Raw genomic sequence first — 22726 nt, forward strand, 5'->3', positions numbered from 1 at the left:
GGACTGCATATATGACACTGGTCCCATAAAATTATAATGGAGTGAAAATCCCCATCATCTAGTGACCTTGTAGCTGCCATGACATGGTAGCACAACACATTGCTCATGAGTTTGTGGTGATGCTGGTGTAAACAAACCCACTGCACTGCCAGTCATATAAAGTATAGCACATACAATTAAGTACAGTACATAATACTTAATAATGATAATAAATGACTATGTTACTGGTTTATGTTTTTACTATACTATAGTTTATTTTATTTGTTTGATTTTGTTTTTGTTTTTATTTTAGTGAGGAAAATTCACCCTGAGCTAACATCTGTTGGCAATCTTCCTCTTTTCACTTGAGGAAGATTCGCCCTGAGCTAAAATCTGTAGCAGTCTTCCTCTGTTTTGTATGTGTTTGACGCCACAGCGTGACTGACGAGTAATGTGGCTCTGCATCTGGGATCCAAACCCGCAAACCCTGGCCACTGAAGTGGAACATGCCAAATTTAACCACTAGTCCAAGGGGCTAACCCCTATACTATAGTTTTTATCATTATTTTAGAGTGTACTCTTTATATTTACTTTTTAAAAGTTTACTGTAAAACAATATGCCATGTTATGCTGGCAGCAGCCTCATACACCTGATGTTTACTGCATCTCTTGATTGAATCATTTTCTCTTGTGCTTGATTTAATGCCATAGTGTTTTTTTCATCATGGCCCCCTAGTGAACATAGTCCACTGCTAATGTTGCCAGTAAGAGGCCACATTGAGTGATTGACCTGGAAATGAAATTAAAATTGATTAAGGACTATGAAGGTGGAAAATCCGTGGTGGTTATTGCTCACCAGTTAGGCATGTCCCATTCCACCATAGCTATGATCTTGAAGAACAAGAACAACATGAGAGAAGCTGTTGATCTGCTTCATTGAAGGCAGTGAGACTCACAAAAATTTGAGAAGGGCCTATGTCAGACATGGAGCAACTTCTAATGACCTGGATTGAAGACCAGGTATCCTTCTCAGCACCATAATAGTCATGGCCAAAGCAAAAGTTTGTTTGCAATGTTGAAAGAAAAGGCTGGACCTGACTATAATGTTGAATCTACTGCTAGCTCTGGGTGATTTAAATGATTCAAGAATTGTTATTCATTACATAATGTGAAAATGAGTAGTGAGTCTGTGAGTGCTGATGTGAAGGCGGCTGAAGAATTTTTGGAAACTCTAGATAAACTGATTTTGGAGGAAAATTACTTCCCAGAGCAAGTATTCAATATCATTGAAACCTCTCTATTCTTGAAATGGATGCCTGAAAGGATTTTCATCCATAAGGAGGCCAAGTCAGTGCTAGGTTTCAAGGATTTTAAGGACAGCATAACAGTCTTGCTTGGGGGCAACGTTGCAGGCTACAAATTGAAACCTTTTGTGGTCTGGCACAGTGAAAATCCCAGGGCCTTCAAGTACATCAATAATCATGCACTGCCAGTGTACTACAAGAGCAATAAGAAGTCACGGATGACCCAGCTCCTCTTCCAAGATGCCCTCCTGGATTTCTATGCCAGAGAAATGGAGAAGTACTATTTGGAGAATAACATACCTTTCAAGATTTTGCATATTGTTAATAATGCTCCCAGACATCCTCCTGTTATTGGTGATGTTCATCCCAATATCCAAGTTGTGCTTTTCCCTCCAGACACCACCTCTTTGATCCAACCATGGATCAAGGAGTTATAGCAGCTTTTAAAGCCTGTTACCTGAGGAGGACCTTTGCCCAGATTATGTTTGTGACAGAGGAAGATACTGAGAAGACATTTATGCAATTTTGGGAGGATTACATCTATGACTGCATCAAGAACCTTACTTGGGCTTGGGGTCATGTCACCAAGCAGTGTATGAATGGCATCTGGAAGAATACACTCAAGCGATTCACCCATGACTTCAAAGGATTTGCCAAGGATGAGGAGGTTGCAAAAATCAACAAGACTGTGGTTGAGATAACAAACAACTTTAACATGGGTGTGGATAAGGATGACATTGAGGAGCCCCTAGAAGAGGTGCCTAAGGAACTGACTAATGATGAGTTGCTGGAACTGGAACAGGAACACATAGCTGAAGAAAAGGAAAAAGAATAGGCAACTGGAGGAGAAAAAAAGAAGACCCCACCAGGAAGATTGACAGTGAAGAGTTTAGCAGAAGCTTTTGCAGACCTCAACAAGCTCCTTAAAAAGTTTGAAAACGTGGACGCCCAACACTGAAAGGTTTTCACTAACAGAGAGGAATTTTCATGGTGCATTATTGTTATGAGAGGTTCGGGGATTCGATCGGAGACTTAAAAGAAACTTTCTACTCCAAACAAATGAACTGAAGGTATATTTTATTATATAGAGGATAGTAAAGGCGATAGTCTGCAAACAGAATCGAATAGGTCGAATATTAAGAGGGAAAAACATCAGCTCGACTGGAAAGGGAAAACATTCACATCGACTGAAGGGAAATGACACAAATCAACCGGAAAGAGAAACACCAGGTTGACCGAAAAGAGAACACATCAAATCAATTACTTCACATCAAATCAATTACTCACAACATCCACGCCCCACTGCCAGGAGAGTCCTGTCAATCGACACGGCTGGGCAGGGATCACACGTCCTGGGCAAGGCGTCCCTTCCACAGGTGGAACTCTCACTAGGGCTCAGTTTCCAGCAGTTTTTATACCATCGGTAATTTTCAGAGTAAGCAATTACAGAGTTTGCACAGCAAGCATTTAGTGTTTCCATGCACAAATGGTTATCAGTGGCATACATGCACTGAGCCCCCTGGCTAACGTCCCAGCCCAGTAGTTGTGTACGAGCATTGTTCTCTCTGGTTATCGTCCTAGCCCGGCAAAGATGGCCAGTCCGTCCCGTGCTATGACACCCAAAGAGCCTTGAAATGTTACAACTTGCAACTCTCTCCATGGGAGAAAGGCCAGTTCCCGGGAAAAGGCCAGTTCCCACCACATAGAAAGCAGCTTTATATTTCTTTGTGTGCTGGTGGCTATAGGTCAATAGAACGACCAAACATGGCTGTACTTATGTCAAGACAATTATCTGCTTACAAGCAAATATGATGAAAAAAGAAACAAACCAAGCAAACCACCATGGACATATTTCTGAAGAGAGTGGCACCTTCTCAAGTAGAGCCTCAGGCAGCTTCCTGAAGAAGACATTGTTATCACAGGAGATGACAGCTCCGTGCGTGTTATTGCCCCTGAAGACCTTCCAGTGGGACAAGATGTGGAGGTGGAAGACAGTGATATTGATGACCCTGAACCTGTGTAGGCCTAGGCTAAGGTGTCTGTTTGTGTCTTAGTTTTTAACAAAAAAGTTTAAAAAGTATATAATAATAAAAAATTTAAAAATTGACAAAAGCATGTAGAATAAGGATATAAAAAAAGAAAATATTTTTGTACAGCTGTACAATGTGTTTGTGTTTTAAACGTTATTACCAAAGAGCCAGAATTTTAAAAAATTAAAAAGCTTATAAAGTAAAAAAGTTACGGTAAGCTAAGGTTAATTTATCATCGGAGAAAGAAAAAACTTTTTATAAATTTAGTGCAGCCTAATTGTACAATGTTTATAAAGTCTACAGTAGTGTACAGTAGCCTCCTAGGCCTTCACATGCACTCACCACTCACTCACCAACTCACCCAGAGCGACTTCCATTCCTGCAAGCTCCAGTCACGGTAAGTACCCTTTACAGGTGTGCTATTTTTTATCTTCTATACTGTATTTTTACTGTACTTTTTCTATGTTTATATACAAAAATACTTACCATTGTGTTATAACTGCCTATAGTATTCAGCACAGTAACATGCTGTACGGGTTTGTAGCCTAGACGCAATAGGCTATACCGTAAAGCCTAGGTGTGTAGTAGGTTATACCATCTAGGTTTGTGTAAGTACACTCTGTGATGTTCACACAATGATGAAATGGCCTAATGACATATCCCTGTTGTAAAGTGATGCATGACTGTATTTTGTTCTTTTTTAAAATCACTTTGCTTTTGTACTCTTTTTGTTTAGTCGTTATTATTAACATTTTTACCTTTATATTTCTAATAAATTTAAGCATATTTGTTTACAATCTATTTTAGACTGTTCTCTTATTTCCAGTAGATGTGTTTTGCCTTTTCATGGTGTAGGCTAATTCTCCCTTCATGGTGGTTCATTTATGTGTGCAGTTTGGAATGTTTCTTCTCAATTTGTGCTCATCTCCAGCTGTGGTTACTTTATTTTACAGATTTTTTTGTTGTTGTTGAGGAAGCTTGGCCCTGAGCTAACATCTGTTGCCAATCTTCCTCTTTTTGCTTGAGGAAGATGGTCCCTGAGCTATCACCTGTGCCAATCTTCCTCTATTTTATATGTGGGACGCCGCCGTAGCGTGACTTGATGAGCAGTGCGTAGGTCCGCTCCCAGGATCTGAAGCCGCAATCCCCAGGCCGCTGAAGCAGAGCACGCGAACTTAACTACTATGCCACTGGACTGGCCCCTATTTTGTAGATTTTAATCATGAGATTTCTGAGATCCATTGGTTGTAACTATTCTTATACGATGGTTTTGTGTTTTGCGTCTGCCAGAGTCCCAGGGGATTCAATGTATAGGGACATTTTCTATTTTAGTATATCAGCTTTGAGTTAAACCAACAACAATGTATAGGGACATTTTCTATTTTAGTATATCAGCTTTGAGTTAAACCAACAAGAAGGTAGTTTAAGAACACATATCTGTATGTGGCACAAGCCTGAAGTTTCAGCTCCTGAGAGGTGACCTCATTACCATCCATGGTTCCAGAAAAGCAGAAGGTATCTTCCTTTCTTTGCCATCCCAGGGAGCATTACTTCCTAATACCCTTTAATGTGGGATGAAGGGAACATTCTTGAAGGCACTGGTCTGCATGTAGGGGATCAAATCTAGCTTTCACAATTTGTAATGGTCTGAGGACCCACCTCCATTCTTATATTAGCATTATGATCTTGGCTCCAGGCTTCTAGTACTTATGTCTCGGGGAAACTCTCATGAGTTATGGAATTAATAACTCATATATCAGTGTCTATTTGATTTTCTTATTCTGTTTCTGGGATTAAGAGTTTCACATTTTTTGCTTTACTGCTCAATTCTGTAGTTATCTGATATTTTATATGGAATTTCCATTCATTTGATTTGGACAGGGTGGTACCCACATCATCTCCATCCACTTAATCTACTGACTTGTTATGAATTCCCTTAAATATTATCATTTTAATTAATACAAAAAAGAGCATCACAATTCAAACCTGTTTACTCAACAACTAACTTAAGAAAAGATATTACCAATATACTTGATGCACCAGTATATGTACTTGGTCTTCCCTGCCCCTTTCTTCCTCACCCTACTCTCTATTCTGTTGTTTTGATCTATTTGTCCATTTCAGTGACAAAATCACACTGTTTTAATTGCTGTAGATTTATAATAAAATGTTATACATGCTAGGCCAAATCACATCACCTTTTTATTTTTAAAAGTTGCCTTGGTAATTCTAAGCCAGAGTTTTTCATCCTTGACACTGTTGACATTTGGGCCTAGATCATTCTTTATAGCAGGGGGAGGGGCTATCTTGTGTATCCTATGATGTGTAACAGCATTCCTGGCTTCTACCCACTAGAAGTCCGTAGTAACCTCCCTCCCTGGCTCCACCAGTTGTTACAATAAAAAATGTCTCTGGATAGTGCCAAATAACCCCTGGGGGGCAAAATTGCCCCTGGTTGAGAACCACTCTTTTAGGCTTCTCTTTCTCCCACAGATGTTTTAGAAAGAGCTTGTCCAGTATCACAAAAATCTTGTTAGAATTTTGATTGAAATTGAATTGACTTAGTGAATCAATTTGCAGAGAAGTGAACCTCCTTATTTAATAATATGGTGTATCTTTCCATTTATTATATTTAACATCTATCAAGAAATTTTATAGCTTTCCCCATAATGGTCATGAATATATTTTTCTAGATCTTTTTCTAGCTACCTTACAGTTTTGATACTATTGTTAAGAATAACTTTTAAAAATAAGTTTTCTATTTTAGGTTGGTTACGAAATGAAATTAATTTTTGTATATTGCTCTTATATCTAGCAATATTGCTAAACACTTATTAATTCTACAATTGATGTTTTCTTGAGTTTTCTACATAAAAAACACATATCTACAAATAAAGAAAGCTTTTTTACTCTTCATATACTTAATTATTTTTCTTTGCATTCTCAGATGTTGAGTGCTTAGGTACAATAACGAGTAGAAGCAATGATAGTAGGCATCTCTGCCTGATTTTAAAAGAAATATCTATAAAATTTTATCAACATGATAACTTTTGTACGTTTTGTTTTAAATTAACTTTACTGAGACATAATGTAAAAACAATTAAATGCAGATTTTAAGTGCATAGCATAAGTTTTGACAAATGTATGTGCCTCTATATCAAATAATTAAATAAAAAGTAAAACACTTTGATCACTTAAGAAAGTTTTAGAACTTCTGTAATTTTTCTCAGCAAAGTTTTGTAGTTTTTGGTATACAGTTCTTAATTTCTTTTTTGTTTGTTTTTTTTTGGTGAGGAAGATTGGATCTGAGCTAACATCTGTTGTCAATTTTCCTCTTTTTGCTTGAGGAAGAATGACCATGAGCTAACATCTGTGCCAATCTTCCTCTATTTTGTGTGTGGATTGCCACCACAGCATGGCTTGATGAGTGCTGTAGGATCGCACCCTGGGATCCGAACCTGCGAACCCGTGCTGCCGAAGCGGAGTGCACTGAACTTAACCACTACACCACTGGGCCACCCCCAATATCTTTTGATAAATTGGTTTCTAAGTATTTTATTATTTTAATTTTATTTAAATGGTGATATTTAAAAATTTTATTTTCCAATTGTTTCTTGCTAGATTATAAACATATAGTTGATTTTTGTGTATTGACTTTGTATCCTTTGACCTTTCTAAATCCAATTATTAATTATAGCATAGGATTTTTTTGGTGGAATTTTTAGGGATTTATTCTGTAGGTAAACATGACATCTGCAAATATATACTGCTTTGCTTCATCATTTCCAATCTATGTAACTTTTATTTCTTCACCTTGCCCTACTGCACTTGCTAGAACTTCCAGAATGATGTTGAACAGCAGTGATGAAAGCAGATATATTTGCCTTGTTACTGATATTAAGAAAAACATTCAGTGTTTAAACATTACATATTTGGCTGTGTTTTTTTAGTAGATGCCTTTCATCAGATTGAAGAAGTTCACTTTTATTTCTAATGTGTTGAGAATTTTTATCATGAGTAAATGGAATTTTGTCAAAAGTTGAATTTTATCAAAGTTTTTCCACCTATTGAGATGATCACATGGTTTTCTTCATTCTTTTATTAATGTGGACTTCCCCTCAGGGAAGAAGAGACTTCCCTGAGGATGACATTGTTTTTTCCTAGAAATGGTGATTCTAAAAGTTCAAGTGTTTCTTCCATATCACTCCCCAAATATTGAGCATCCGATTTATCAGTCCTTCATATTTCTAGGCTGCTCACAGATTATAACTGAATCTCCTACCTCACCTCTCGTGATAGTCCATGTGATAATCAGTCCTTGGAAAAAAATGAGAGAGTCAAGCTAATTGAGATTAAGGTTTGGTCAAGACTAAGGTCAGTATCCAGCTAATGACTGGATTAGGGTCAGAATGAACAGGTTTGTGGTCATATTTGTAGCTAAGTAGGAGATCAGTCTGTGGCAGTCTGTGAGACTTCACCTTCACCAGTGACAGAGCTCAAGGACACTAGTCTTCATATCAGAAAGGCCTGCCAACATCACTAATTATCAGGGAAATGCAAATCAAAACTACAATGAGATATTTTTTCACACATGTCAGAATGGCTATAATAAACAAGATGAGAAATAATAAGTGTTGGAGAGGAAGTAGAGAAAAGGGAACACACATACACTGCTGGTGGGAATGCAAACTGGTGCAGCCACTATGGAAAACAGTATGACAATTTCTCAAAAAATTAAAAATAGAAATTCCATATGCTCCAGCTATTCTACTACTGGATATCTATCCAAAGAACATGAAATCAACAATATAAAGAGATCTATGCATCTTTATGTTCATTGCAGCATTATTCACAATAGCCAAGAAGTGGAAGCAACTCACGTGCCCATCAACGGATGAATGGATAAAGATGTGGTATATATATAAATGGGATACTACTCAGCCATAAAAAAAAGACAAAATCTAGAACTATTTCTAGAATCCAACAACATGGATGGACCTCGAGGACATCATGTTAAGCGAAATAAGCCAGACAAAGACAGACTCCATATGATTTCACTCATATGTGGAAGATCAACAAACACATGGATAAGGAGAACAGATTAGTGGTTACCAGAGGGGAAGGGGATGGGGGGTGTAAGTGAAAGGAGTAAAAGGGCACATATGTATGGTGACAGATAAAAGCTAGACTATTGTTGGTGAGCGTGATGCAGTCTATACCGAAACTAAAATATAATAATGTACACCTGAAATTACACAACGTTGTAAACCAATATGACCTCAATAAAATAAAAAAAGAAAGTCCTGCCAAGTTTCCAGCAAGAGAAATAGGGGGAAAAAGACTACATCACTATATATTTTAGAACACAAACATAAAGACCTTAGCATCAACCGGGGCAGGGGTGGCGTGGTCAACAGAATGAACTCACTTTTGTGAGTTTATTCCACTCACAAAAGAATGAAAATCAGGCTGCATTAGATTCACCATCAGTAACCAACAGAAGACAGTTAAGTAATTCTTTCAAAAATAATAAGGTAAAAGGATTTTAGACCTAGAACCCTAAATTCAACCCAGTTACCTTTCAAGCTTGAGAATAGATTAAAATTATTTTCAGAAACTAACAACCTGGAAAGATCACCATCCACACACCCTTTCTTAGGAGGGCTTCGAAAGGAAATTATCTAAGAAATAAATGGAGGAATAGAGAAGTCCATTCACTTGATAGGATATTTGAGCTATTGAAAGAACATAAGGATGTGATGAAGATGCACAAGCAAAAAAATATAGCAATGAGAGATTTCCATGAAAACAAAAAGTGAAACTAAAAATTAAAATGTAATAACTGAACTTTATTTGATTTTGTTATGACTAAAATTTACATATGTATAATAGTGTAAATTACTGATTTTCAACTTTTAGATATAAACTATAAATAACAGATGAAAGTTTTATTATGGTTCTAAGATAGAAACTAAAGATTTCCAACTTTGACCATGTAAAGTAAAAGTATTTTGGGGAGTTTTAAGATTCTGTCTCTCATAATAGACCAAATTAAAAAGTTTAAAAAATAAAATTCAAATGTAATCTGTATATAAACTAAAAATACTGCTATAAATCTATTGGGAAGAGAGTGGGCAGGGAAGTGAGAGGTGGCATAGTTGAGCAAAAGGCTTGCCTATTATGGCAGGAAATCAATGAATGATGCCTAATATTGATAAATCGATGAAAGAGTGGTAAAAGCATGCTATTTAGAGATATAGTAGTCACTACCAAAAGAAAAATTGAGATAGAGAGGTTATTTGAAAGACAAGGGTCAGAGTAATGTTCTGTATGCTTTAATTTTTAACTATATCCATGAGTTATTTTATTAAACAAATTTAAAATATATATTTAAAATATATACTTTTAAGTGATAACATTTTTCTCTACAAATTAAGATTTAAAAATTACTATACATTATGTTGATGAGAGTGCAATAAGATGGCCACACTCATACACTGTACACATCTAAGTTGGTAGAATAGTTCTAGAAAATTATTTGGAGATACACACACACACATACACACACATATGCACTCTGACTCATGTATTTCAAGTTTAGGAATGTAAGGGAATGAAATAAAATGAGCACCAAGATCTATCATGAAGATAATTTTCACAGCATTATGCATAATGTTGACATTTTGGAAACAACAAAATGTCTGAAATTGCATCCTGGCTACAGCAAAAATTATTTACAGAGCACCAATAGGATGGGATAATATGTAGCCATTTAAAATAGTACTTAAGAATTATTGTTTACTGCTATGAGAAATGTTTATTATATGTTTTAAGCTAAAAAATACCTCTAGTGATATAAAACTGTATATAGAGTATAATCTAGGTGAAGAAATATTTATTAAACATAGTGTGAGGACTGTGTGCCACATTGTTTGTTGTGTGAGTCTCTGGGTGGGGTCACAAGCTATGTGTTTATTCTTTTGTTTCAAATTTGTGTCTCAATGTTTATTGAGCACAAATTACTTTGACAGTTAAAAAATCAACAATATGATAAATAAGAACTAAAGAGAAAAACACACTGAGTGAATTTGGATGAAGAAGCTAGTACTCTCAGTTGATTTGGAAACAGGAACAGCTTCCTGAGGTAGCACTTCATTTGGGTCTTGAATGTGCGCAGGAGACAAGATTATGAAGGACACAGCCCAGTGGCACAAGCTCACTAAAAGACTGAGACCTAATCACTGGACTGTAGAGTGCTTCCCCGCCCTCCTGCCTTACCACCACATCAATAGGGTTTCTGTATAATAACAGGGGAGTACAACTGAAAGGACTACATATCTCAGACCCCATTTAAGAAGGAGTCTCGAGGGAAACCCAAAGACAACAAGGAGATGAAAACAAGGATGCTAGAGGAAAGTTTAGCTTCTGACACCACGGCTGCAGCAGACAGTAAGCACAGCCTAACTCGTAGCCAGATAAATATAAAAACTCACAATAAAGGCCTATTTAGCTCAGTTTCTTTTACCCAGGACATCATGTCTGGCTTTCAATAAAAAGTTACAAGGCATGTAAAAAGACAAACAACACAATTTGAAGAGACAGAGCAAGCATCAGAATCAAACTCATGTATGGCTGAGATGTTGGAATAACAGATGTGAATTTTATCTCAATAAATAATTTTTAAAAGCTCTGTGACACACAGTTCCTTTTATATTTTATGCTGTCAATGTGTGTACTGAATTAGTTGAGATATGAAGATTTCAGGGAAAGTGTTGAGTCATATCCAGCAGAGAGAGGGGTGGGTTAGGTCTAGACTCACATTTTTCCACTGACTGACAGAGCTTCTCTGCCAGGCTGCGCTGGTTTATGGCTTTCAGGACCTCATGGATCACAATCTTGGAGTATTCCTCCCCACAGTACCAGATCAGTAGGTCAGCCAGTCTCACTGGGGTTGCTTGCTGGATAGTGCCCCGAGGTATATGGTTGTATCCCTCAGCAAGAGCTACGTTTGTGAGTTGGAACTTGAACTTTATCAACTCCTCGTCTAAAAGGTCCTCAAGGATGTTAAGAAGCTATGCCTTCAATGTGCTTTCTACTCCGTTCAGCTGAATGCTGGGAAACTGATGACCCTGCAGTTACTGAACTGAAAGGGAGAGATGGTTATGGGTAATCACAGGAAAGATGGGAAACACATATGAAGCAAATGGTTTAAGAGAAGTGAGGGAAAGAAGTGGAGGTGAGATCAGAGACTGTCTTGCTGAAAAACACCCGAAATATGTGCTGATGATACGTATTCCTTACATAGAGGATGTTCTTCAAAGCTCTGGAGCTACTTAGCTTTATTCCTCCTCCCACTACTGTGCTTCACTTCTAGAATTCCCAAGATTCTCTATTAGAATATGTTTGTTTGTGGGTAGTGGGACGAAATAGGGGGCTTATGGAGATTTATGTTATGCTGAAAAAAGGAAGGAGAAAGTTACAAGTACTGTTTTCCAGTAGGTAGAAAAAAAGTAAAAGTGAATTACGGGCAGTTATAGTGAATGAAAGTTTAAAAGAGAATTGAAGACATTTATACTTCCATTATTGTGTGTGTGTTGGGTGTATTGGGAGGTAGTTCAGGAGATTCAATTTGCATATGAAAATTAGAAAAAATAATAGGGGTGTGGAAAATCACTTTTCCGAGTCTTTGGTAACTATAGGATCCTCAACTTTTTCCTATGCTTCTTACTCCTTTTAGCCAATACTTTTCCTTATGCTGAGAGATAACTTTTCTAGGTAAGCAAGTATTTGAGGCTAATGCCTTTATTATCATCACCACCTATTATATCAGCAATGCCATCTCTTCTCCAATCTGTTTCATCTCTCTCCTGCCTATTCTTGCAGTTACTAGAAAATGTGATTTCCTTTCCAAGGGTTGTTTCGATTTTCCCCAAAACATGTGATGCTACTTAAATTTCAGCTCTCAAAATCCTTATTACACTTCTAATTTGTCTTGTCATTATAGTTATCTATGCACTTCAATTATTTTTTTCTGTTAGACAGAAAACACTGCTAATTAAATAGGCAACTGATATGTATTGAGCATCATTTACAACCTGGGCACTATGGCAGGTGCTCTGCACAATTTATCTCATTTATTTTTAATAAAAAAATAGATCTTTTTCTCTATTTTACACGTAAGACACCCAAGAGTGAGACAGAGGAAGATTTTCAAGGTTACATATTTTGTAAGTGACAGAATTAAAATTCACAGAAATCTTTCCAGTTCTAAAACCATGATCTTTTCAATATTTCCAATGGGTAATATATTACTCATCATTGTGTACACTTCAGTAAAGATCAGAATACTTTCTTAAATAGTCATAATTGTCAAAAGACTTTAACTTTTGCTTCTTTTTCCTCACATTCCTGAAAAGTATCACCTAAGATTCATTTATTACTCTCTTCCTTTCAGTGCAAAAAAGCACAACAAGTAATTGTGTAGCACTTACCGTGCACCATGCAATGATCCATGTGCTGGATATTCGATTATGAACAAGAGACACAGACTCCCTTTCCACAAAGAACTTCCATCCCAGGGCAGGGTAGGAGGTTGGGGTGTATGTGAAAAAGACAATAGAAAGACAATAAAAGTATTAATATGATTATTTCTGCTATGAAGATTATGGAATAGGATGATGTGATAGAACATTACTAAGGACTGTAGGATAGTGGATTTTTGGGAAACACCACCCTGAAGATGCAATAGTTAAGTTTAAACCTGAAAGAAGATAAGAAGCCTGATATGTGAAGAACTTGGAGAAGAACCTTCCAAGAATAAGGAAGAACAAATGGAAAGGCCTGAAACAGGAGCCAGTTTTTATTTGGCCGGGGCGGAGGGGGGGTTAGAAAAAAGGCCACTGTGGCTGGAATAAAATTGTAAACAGGGAGGGAGCAAGATGAAAGTCAAAAGTTGTGATTCATATTCTACCTTTTAGGTCAGGATAAGGATTTTGACTTTTAGTCTATGTGTCGTGGAAAGCAGCTGGAGCATTTTACACATGGGAATGACACTATTTGGTTGAGCTTTAGGAATATCATTGTGTCCCCTGGATGAGGGTGGAGAATAGGAGTTACCAGGAAAGAGGCAGTGGTAACAGTTGAGAGACTGTTACAACGGTCTAAAGAAGATGGAGACTTGGACTAAGGTTTCAGCAAGAAGGATAATGAGCAATGGTCAAATTCAGATTTATCTTATAGGCATAGCCAACTGGGATCATTGATGGATTCATTATGGGTGTGAAGGAAAGTGAAAACTCAAGGATGATGTAGCAGACAGGATTCTAAGATGCCCCCTAGTGTACATGCCCTGTAAAATCCCTTTCCCTTTAGTGTGGGCACAACCTGTAAATACGATAGGATACGACATTTGTGATTATGTTACTTTATGTGGCAAAAGGGAGGTTATGTTGGATGGGCCTGACTTAATCAGGTAAGCTCTTAAAAGAGACAAGAAGCAGCAGCAGGTGTGCTCCTGCTGATCTGGAAGAGAGCGTGGTGGAACTGGCTGTGTGGGCCATGGGCCCTGGGGCTGAGACTGATCCGGGCTGACAGCCAGCAAGAAAATGGAGACTTCGGTCCTACATCTGCAAGGACCCAAATTCTGCTAACAATCTAAATGAACTTGGAACAGGACCCTGAGCTCCCAATGAGAACTGCAGCCCAGCCAACACTTTGCAGTCTTTTGAAATCTTGAGTGGAGGACCTAGTTAACTCAAACCCAGACTCCTGACCCATGGAAACTGTGAAATAATAAATTAGTGTTGTTTTAAGCTGCTAAGATTGTTTGGTAATTTGATATGCAGAGATTGAAAATTAATACAGATGATTTTTAGGATTTTTGACCTGAGCAAAAAGATTGATGATGGTGTCATGCTCTGAGGTGCTTGAAGTTTATTACATGAGCAGATTGGGGGCTATGTTTAATTTGCAATACCAATTAACCAGGTAAGTGGAGATAGTAAGTAGACTGAAGTAGGGCACATCTTTTAAGCAATGGGTCCAATTTGGAGATACTGATTAGAGAGTCTGGAGACTCTAAATCAGAGATACTGATTTAGAGGCATGGGACAGGTAAGCTTGGTTAGGGAGAAAGTGTAAATAGAGAAGAAAGAAGGACCCTGGAGGTGAGCAACATTCCAACACATAGAAGAGAGTTAAAAGGAGACTAAAGAGAAGCATCCAGGGAGGAGGAGATGGAGAACATGACACATCTGGGATCCCTGAAGCCTGGAGAAGGAAGTGTATCAAAAAGGAAGGTGCAGTCAACCATATTAAACGCCTCTGAGAGGTCAGGAGGATGATAGAGAATTGATCACTGTCTTTTCTAGGATGAAAGTCCCCCATGATCTTGATAAAAGCCATCCATGGATGGGAAAAAGCCCACTAGAAATGGATAAAGAGAAAATTTGAGATGAGGAGGCGGAGTCAGCTAAACCTTTCAATATTTTTTGCTCTCAATATAAGCAGAGGAAAGGAGCTATCACAGGCACAGACCATGTACTCGAGGAAGTTTTGTTTATGTGTTTGTTTTAGGTATTGGGACTATCAAAGCATTTGACAGGAATGATCCAATAGGGAGAGAGAAATTTTTGATGAAGGAGATTGTTTTAGTTTCCCATTTCTGCTATAAAAAATTACCATAAATTTAGTGGTCTAAACAGTAGAAATTTATTGTCTTATAGTTCTGGAAGCCAGAGGTCTGAGATGAGGCTTATGGGGATAAAATTAAGGTGCTGGCAGGGCTAGTTCCTTCTAGAACCCCGCTCCAGGAGAGAATCCATTCCTCACCTCTTCTAGTTTCTAACAGAATTCCTTGACTTGTGGCCTCATCATTCCAATTTCTATTTCTGTGGTCATATTGCTTTCTCCTCTTCTGCAGTAATAATTTCATCTGCCTGTCTCTTATGTGATAACATTTAGGGCCTTCTTGGATAATTCAGGATAATCTCCCCATCCTAAAATCCTTAACCACCTCTGCAAAGTCCCTTTTGCCATGTAAGGCAAAGTTTACAGGTTCCAGGGATTAGGATATGGATATCTTTGGGGGAGGGTCATTATTCAGCCTATCACAGAGATAAAGAAAAAATTGCAAGCGAGAGATAGACAGAGAAGATTAATGTTTTGATCCAAGAAGGAAATGAGGAGAGTCAGAGGTAGGACTATGTTAGGAGGGACAGCGATAATGATATAGAATTAAAACCTATTTAAAGATTTAAAATAGCAGGACTTTTGTTTGTTTGTTTGTAGAAATGGAAGTGTGGGAGATCTTGGAGCTGATTGCTAGGTTTATACCTAGTTGGGGAATTTACTGAGATGGGAGTCTACAAGGTATAGGGCAGATCTGGGGGTGGAGGACAATAATTGATTCAGTTTGATACATTGAGTTTGAGATTGATATAATGGTTAACATGTGTGCTTTGTATTTTCCAGATACTCTTCTAAGTATTTTACATGTATTGTTTAATACTTATAACAGCTCTAGGAGATAAGTATTATTATATCTGTATTTTATAGATGATGAATCAGAGATGTAATTTTTCAAGGTCCTATGACAGTCTGGTTCTAGAACCGGTGCCCTTAACCACATCAACATCCTAGTGGAGAAGTCTACTCTTAAGCTGGTTACACAATCCTGCATTCCAGAAACTGTCTGGGCTGAAGATTTAATTAAGGAATCACCAGCATATAGATAACAGTCAAAATCATAAGAAATAGATGCAATCACTCAGGGAAAATATGTTAAGAGAGAGGATTAGTAGGCTAAGGGCCCTATTTATGCAGAGCTGATATTCAGCTGTTAGGCAGTGATTGACCTTATCAGCTATTAAATATTGAAATACAGGGCTTTCACATTGGTAACAAAAAGATTCTTCTCTGACCCCAGATGTCCCACCATCACTCTAGCTTCCCAGGCTCTGAGGAGCCCTGGGTGGGCTCTTGTAAGGAGGATTATTCACTATTTTATTTCTTAAATGAGCATTTGTTGAGTATATTCTGTGGTGCTGTGGCAGATGATGAGGAATAAAAGAGAAATGGGATACATTTCCTGTCCTTAAGAGATTTGTGAAAAATGGCAGACACAAACATGGCATAAATGTGATTAAACTTGAATGCAATTATTTTATAGTGTGATATAGGAACCCAGAGGATACAGCAATTATTGTCATTCATTCATTCACTTCATTCATTCAACATGTATAAAAAGCTATTTTAAGCATCTGCCATATGCCTGGCGTTGTATGTTGGGGATTCAAAGACTAATAAGACAAAATCCCCTTCCTCAAGTGCTCAGTTTCTCATGGAGGGCACAGGCACAGATTTGATTTGCATATGTGTTTTAGGACAAAGATAGATACAGGTAGAGGACATGGTGGAACATAATGGGAGCAATAGCCAGTTTTGTCCAGTTCCAGTGACAATGACAGCCAAAAATGGGCCCAGGCTCCAGTAAGTTGGTAGACAGATGAGTTCTTACACAATCTTTAGGCAATTCTGACTTTCTTGGGAAATTGCCTTAGGGATTGTCTAGCCTGCCCCTCCATTTTACAGATAAGAAGTCTAGGACTTAGAGGTAGGCTCTGATCAGCTTATTTCACACAACATGTTAGTGGCTGAGCCACGAGTCCTGCCTACTCTCTGAGGCTGTCCAGAGCTCTCCCCTTGGCCTCACACTGCCTACCTCTTGTTGAGTTCAGGCTGACCCAAGTTGCATTTGCACTTTGCTCTTTGTGTACCCTCTGCACACTGTTCATATTACCAGGGATATTTCAGCCTTGGAGTCCTTAATGAGGACTCTCCCAGGGTTCCTAATTTTGAGCAAAAAGCCCTGAACCATGTGCTTAAAGCAGGCCCTTACCAAACTGTAAGACAAAGAAGACAGAGACAGAAAGTGACACAAGACAGAGAGAGAGAGCAATAGAGCAACAGAGAATGATGAGGAGAGAAACATACACACACACACACACACACACACACACACACACACACACACAGAGAGACATACACTCAGGGAGAGAGAAAGGGAGAGAGCGAGTGAGTGAGAGACAGAGAGACAGAGAGACTCAAATGGAGAAGGAAAGCAAAGACCAGGAAGAGGAAGACTTTCATAAATACTACAGGACGAAAAGCAGACTTGGGGCCTCCCAGACCTTCTCAGTCACATGTGCTCCCTTCTCCCTCTTGGGGAAAAGAAAAGCTAACTCTGCTGTGGGTCCCTGAGGGACAAGGATACTCACCAGTAAGAATACTAGGTCTTTTTCAGTTCAGTCAAACCAGGGGTTGGAAGCTTGCTCTGGCAGATAGAAATTTGCCTGTCTGTCTGGAGCCAGTCTGTAAACTCTGAAACAAACTAGTTTCATTGTTTTCAATGTGATTGAATAACGTGGGGTGTGGTGATACCAGCTCCACAGGCACTACCAGGCCACACCTACTCATCTGCTCCTGATTGGAAGGTGAGGACCAGAGCAAAGCCAGAGCTATCTTACCCCTGATTTCAAACTTCGTCAAGTGCATCTCATTACCTATCGAATTAAGTCCAATTTTGGGTATAAGATCTTCACCATATAGCAAGTGGGTTAGAGCATGAGTTAGATTCAGACTGATCTGAGTTTAATCCCTGTGTGATCACTTGCTAGTTGAATTAGGGCAAATGACATAGCTTTTCAAAATCTCTGTCTTCCCACTTGTGAAATGGGAATAATAACAGTTTATTCTCTCCTAAGTTTGCTTTAAAAACGAAATAAAATAATCATGTAAATCACATAGCATTGTGTTCGGCCTTTAATTAGTACTCAATAAAGGTTAGCTATTATTTTTCTTATAGTGGGGAGCCCTATTGAAGAGGTCCCTTAGGAGGGAGACATATCCATTAATGTCAGAAGTTTACTGTGGAGTTGTTGGTCTTGGCCTCTTTAAGAACAGTCAATATCAGGGAGTAGCACCCATTATCCTCAGCTGGGAATAGCATTCTGGTTTTGAGAGCTTAAAAGAAAACTTTTCCCATTCCTTATCTGAGGGCTAAAAGGAAAATCAGTTTCATTCCTCAGGTAGCAATGGTGTTTCTGGATCCTTGAGACAGTGGACACCAGAAACAGAACTGGTTCAGCAACCTTGAGCCAGCAATATAACTGTGCATATTACCTGACAAAGCTAGTCACTAAAAGTGTAACACTGTAAGCTTTTGTCTGGTAAGAAGTGATGACATGCCTGCTAAGCAACAGCCTGTCAAGCAGACCTGCTGGGAAAGGGCCCAGCGCCAGCAGCTGCCACTGCCGTTCACTGTCCAGCAAGAAAAACCCAACAGGTATGGCCAGTGCTCCACCTCCCTGAAGACCAAGAGATTCAACTACTGCCCTGGCCTTGAGAAGTCGTTTTCTTCCTGCCATGTTCTGGAGTCATCTTGTACCCATCTATTCAGTCTTCAGTTCCCAGCAGCACTGGACTGTGGCTGAATCCCCCCAAAATATCAGGGTATTTAAAGAGTGTTAATTAGAAGGGCCCTGGCCAGTTGTGGTTTGAGATGTTAACTCATTTTTCCAGATATTTCCTCCCAATCCATATTTTACCTCCATTCAAAGATATCATTGCATCTATGAATAGCAGCCTCAGAGAATGCATGACCCAGGACAGAAAATATACATTTTAATACAAGTCAAGGACATCAGCTGCCATAAATTAAAGTATCTTAAAGAAATATTTAGTATTTTTCCCAGACCAAAGAAAGATTCACCCAGAGGGAAAGTAGAAAGAGAGAGAACTAAAGAAGATATGAAGATCCCATAAAAGAGGAAACAAGTACACTGATTTTTGTCACACTGGATGCAAGACCCTGGAGAGAAATGGATGTGTGATGCATGTGGTCGTAAGGGTTCAAGAATAGCCTTGCAAAAGATTTCTTCCATCTTCCAAACATGTTATGGAAGTATCATGGAGAAGAATGTTTCATTGGAAATCTGTGGGACCAAAGGTCCAGGCATACTTTCACCTCTCCCTGATGTATTGGCATAGTGTTAGATCTGGGGACAGTGGCATAAACCTGAGGGGAAAGAGAGATATCCGAGGATGAACCAAAGGTAAAATTATTTTCCCAGTTCATCAAACTTGGGGTTAGAGTTCAGAACTTATGTTGTGTATAGAAAAATTAAGAAACTTTGACACATGCGTTCTTCAGTAGAACCATCCATTCCTGTAATCAAACTGTCTATCTTATTACCCAGAGCAACTCCCCATTTACTTCTCAGAGGCAGCTTTCTACAATGAAAATTCCCCTGCTTAAAACTTTTCAATTATTTTCCATTATCTCCAAAGTAAAGATCTTAATACAAGCCTCTCCATGATCTGTCACCGCAGATTCTACCTCATGTCTTACCACTCCCATCTCCCACCAATCGGTCACCCATTTTTTCTCAGTCCAAAAGTACTTCTTTGCAGTTCTTTAGTTTGTATTTTATAATTCCGTATTTTTGACTTTCTTTTCGCTTTTCTGAATTGTCCTTCTTTTGTTTTTCACATGGCTAATTCCTACTCATTTAGAACTCAACCAAGCACCACCTCCTCTGGAAAGTCTCCCCCCCCCCCGGTTCCTTCTCAGTGGGTTGGGTACTTCTCCTCTGATCTGCCAAAGCACACTGTGCTTGCTCAACAGAGGGCTTATCATAGTGCAGTGATTGCTCATCGATGTGTCTGTTTCCCACGCTAGACAGTGAGTGCTTTAAAGGTAATGATTGCATCCTATTCACTGTAGTATTTCTAGCTTAGCAGTGACTTACAGATAACAGAGTCTCAATAAAAGTGTGTTGACTGAATCATTCCAGGATTTTACAGAATATTTTGGTCTATTTTGGTTGATACCTCAAGCAATAAGTACTACATTTCAAAGTAAGATGCAAGATCACCAGACAAGACCTGCTAAGAAGGTGAAAAAGAATCTCTCTTAGCTTGTGCCCCTTGTTCTTGTTTGTGGATGAGGTTTACCAGTCCTTCTTCAGCACCTCCTGTGGAATCTTCCATTATAAAACTCATTCTGTCAAGATTTCTCATTTTCCCAAGACTGATGTTGCTTCTGCGCAGAGGGTAAGAGAGCATGGGTGATGCAGACCCTAGAGGTTGCTTCCCAAAGCTTAGAGAAATGAAGAGGAAGACTGAGCATGGATATGGAGGGGCAAGCAGAGAAAATCCAGTGTAACTGAGATACCATCTGGCCAAATGAATGAGTTAAGGGAACAGAGCCTCATGTCTATACACTGGGAGAACAAGCCTGGAACAGAAGAGAATAGAACAGAATAGAGATCTCCATGACCTGCAAGCACAGTTTTGGCTCCTAAAGTGAGATAATAGATCCAGGAAACAAGGAAGGAGAGAAAGTTTGAGAGAGCATATCAAAACACATAAGGGGAAGACACATGTGCATCATGAAGAGAATGTATCTTACTTGTTTTCTGCTTCTGAAATATTGAGTTCAAAGTAGCTTCAGTGAAGCTTGTGTAACCATCTATTGGTACACTGATGTAGCAGGACACACAGAAAAACAAATTCTAAAGAGTCTGGCTGTGATCCTTATTTGATCTCTGGACATGTTGGCCATACTTCCTAATTGCAAAGAAGAGATATCAGTCATTTAAGGCACAATTTCGTGATTATTCAATTAATTGTGAGTGAGATAGAGTGGGTGTTATGGATGAGATGGGGATCAGAGACCTTATTCCAAACACCTAATATCCATTTATATTTGTATTTCTTTCTATTTCTTTATTTTTATAGGTGCTATACTTTCTCCAAGGAGAATTTAAGACAACTTAAAAGAGAACTTCATAAGATCACATCAATTACAGGTAGAGTAAAAAGGAATGAAACAGGCACAGGGGAAAGGGATGCTTTGGTTATTTATTGCTGTATAACAAACCAGCCCCAAACAATAATCACTTATGTGGCTCATGACTCTGTCATTTGTTTCAGGATAGCTCCATGATGTTTAGGGATGCGGATGATATGACTGGACTAGAAGTGGGGACTCAAATAAGGGTTGTAACAGTGGAGGCTGGCTGGGCAACGCTCTTTCTCTCCATGAGGCTTCTCAACATGGGCTGGCTTGAGCTTCTTCTTAGCATGATAACCTCTGGATGGTTGGACTTTTGACATGGAATCTCAGTGATAGAATGTGAAAAAAAAAGTGACAGAATGTTAAAAACCCAGGGACAAAGCCTTTATGATCTAGCTTTAGAAGTCGTATGCCATCACTTCCCATGGCATTCTTTTGTTCACACAGGCCCAACTATGATTCAACATGGGAGGAGACTGCATATGGCATGAATACTGGGAAGCATGGATCACAGGAAGGGGCATTCCAGAAGCTGGATACCTTAAGAGGTTTCAGAAATTAAGCTAAAAAATACATGGAAAGATGGCATATCCTCTTGATATGAGTAGGACACAAATTCTACTCAAATTATGAGAATAATAGTTATAATAATATAAAATTAGCTACCATTTGCCAACAATTTTTATGTGTCAGTCCCTGTTCTAAGGACTTTGTATAGACCGACGTGGTCGAAACCTTGTTTATGACTTGTTTTACAATTTCGAATTCTTTCCATGAGACGTCATTCAGTCTCGCAGTACTCAATCGTCTCTGGCTAGGAATGAAGAAATTTACCTCAGGAGGTGATCAATGACTCTAATCTCCTGCCTACGTGTTCCTTGAGGCAAACTTTACGTTGGAATGCACGGACACATCTCATTCATCTGCCCCCATGTCCTAATCTTTGAGGCTGACCAGACCACCTAAGACTTTCTCTTTTGACATTTCTATAGAAGAGTAAAATAGCTAAAAATGGTATATAATGGCCCCACACAGACTCTAGCACTGCAGCTCTTTACTGCCCATGGGTCCGGTCCCCATGCTGAATGCAAAATAAAGATGCATAAATGAACGAGCAGCTCGTGTCTGAAAATTTTTTTTCGAATTGTGACTCAGCGGCCCCACATCATAGACGATTCATTTTATCCTCACAGTAGCCCTATGAGTCAGGTACTATTAACATCAACTATTTTGGAGGTGAGGAAACTAAGGCACAGAAAGCTGAGGTAACTTGCCTAAATTTAAAAGGCCTAGACATGGCAGAACTGGGACTCACACTCAGGCAGTGTGGCATCTGAGCCCAAGTTCTTAATCACTAATTTTTCTAGCAGTTCAAGAAAAATGAGAAAGGCCTACAGTTCTACAATTTAGTCTCCTTGAAAGTTTTAAAACTGCTCAGGAGAGTCACAACTACTGTCGTACTAGGACCAGTCAACTGTAGCAAATAATGACAATCTCATGGCTGACACACGGGAGAGTTGAGGTGCTGTCTTGTATCAACTGTGAACGTGAGCTGA

The sequence above is a fragment of the Diceros bicornis genome, chromosome 7 (assembly GCF_020826845.1).
Source record: "Diceros bicornis minor isolate mBicDic1 chromosome 7, mDicBic1.mat.cur, whole genome shotgun sequence".
Lineage (NCBI taxonomy): Eukaryota > Metazoa > Chordata > Mammalia > Perissodactyla > Rhinocerotidae > Diceros > Diceros bicornis.